Below are 1,857 nucleotides of genomic sequence, written 5' to 3' on the forward strand. Positions count from 1 at the left end.
AGATAGATAGATAGATAGATAGATACATACATACATACATACATACATACATACATACATACATACATACATACATACATACATACATACATACGTAGACTGAATAGGGGGCTCTCGTGGCCTAGAGGTTAAGGTGTTCGCCTATCATTCAAAGTTCGAATCTGGGTAGTGACGGAAACATTTTCTTATCTAAAATTATCTCCTTTCCCCTCCTTTCCTGATCTCTAACAATATTCTGTCGCCTGCTTTCGTCTCCACTTTCTGTCCCCACTGCCTCACCTCCTTTGTCCTCTCCTATGGGCTCCTGGCTCTTTTTGCAGCCTTTTTACTACAGTTTCTCCTTGGCTCCTTCTTACTGCTGTCTTTCAGCCGCAGCCCTGGTCTTCTGGTAGGACAGATCTACACCTAGTCTTCTCGGACAAGCTCGAAAAATCACTGAGGTCCCGTGTGCAAGTTGTGCACTATAAAGATCCCTTGGAGGTCTAAAATCGATAAGAGTAGGCTTCGGCCGCCAACCAGGCTAAATTCAAAATTTCGTAGCAACCGAAAATGTTTTATGTGTGCCGCGCGCTCATATGACCTTAGCAGTTGCGAGCGCCGTAAAACACTTAGGCCTACAAATAAAAAAACCAATAGACTGAATGTCAAGGGAGGTAATGCCTAAGGTATTTGAAGCACACAAGGAAGACCTATTCTTTCCTCGTGGCGACAGGCAAAAATGTGAACCAGTGCGTCACATCTCCCATCAGTTCTAGTTTACTTTCTGTTCTCGCTCCAAAGCTTTTTGATTCAGCCGAGTTCTCTATCTATTGAGGATCCCGAAACACTTTCACTTTCAGTCCTTATTTCTTTCCGCCGGGGCGTTAAAATGCTTTTGTGACACATTTGATCACTTGCCAAATTTAGATATTGAAAATGTAATATTTTTTTATATGCTCTTTTGGTTTGTAGAGGTAGATATAATAATACAACCAAAAGCGACACTGGTAAAAAAAGAAATGTGATTGAAATCTAATTGATGCACTCTGTAATCGTTTAGAATGGAGATATGAAAATCAAATTGGTAAGCCAGTACAATTTTCAGGTTTGTGTTTACGCTAACCTCTTATTCTAATGTTCAGCAGTCGAGTTCTGTATAGCCTATTGTTACTATTGCATACCTAAGTTAGTTAACATAAAAACCCCTTGAAAAGGTTGTTTCTTCCTCTTTAATTTATGCGAAGCATGATACTATGTAATCGAGCATACATTTTATCCATTAACCCTATCCCTACGTCGTGTATTACTATCGTATCCATACGACGTGGGGAACTCTGTGCTACCACTTTCCGAAGAAGAAATTTACTCGTTAATCCAACTCGTACGCTTTACATTGCATAGCAGCTTGTCAAAACGATTTTTTAAAGAAATACTGAATGTTTCAAAGAGATCTTCGTACTCGAAGTATTCTAAAATGTGAAGAATACAACCCCGGGGGTATAAAATTACACCAGGGCGTACGGATAGGGTTAAATTGGCACATATTATGCGTGTCACCAGGACGAATGAATACAGATCTTACACATGCTGTTATTGTATTACATTTGTTAACACTTTTCTCTCCGCCCTTCTTCCTCCTGTTCAGAAAGCAAAGCGTCCCTTGACCCCCCACCCAAACACACACACTTGCTTGGTGCACTTTAATCATTTGTGTGTGTGTGTGTGTGTGTGTATGTGTGTTTGTGTGTGTGTTTGTTTGTTCGTGTGTGTGTTTGTTTGTTCGTGTGTGTGTGTGTGTGCATGTATCAGAGTGTGTGCATGTGTCTGAGTGTGTGAATATGTGTGAGTGTATGTGTGTGCGCGCGCGCGCGCGCGTGT

This window comes from Aplysia californica, unplaced genomic scaffold, assembly GCF_000002075.1.
Source record: "Aplysia californica isolate F4 #8 unplaced genomic scaffold, AplCal3.0 scaffold00013, whole genome shotgun sequence".
Classification (NCBI taxonomy): domain Eukaryota; kingdom Metazoa; phylum Mollusca; class Gastropoda; order Aplysiida; family Aplysiidae; genus Aplysia; species Aplysia californica.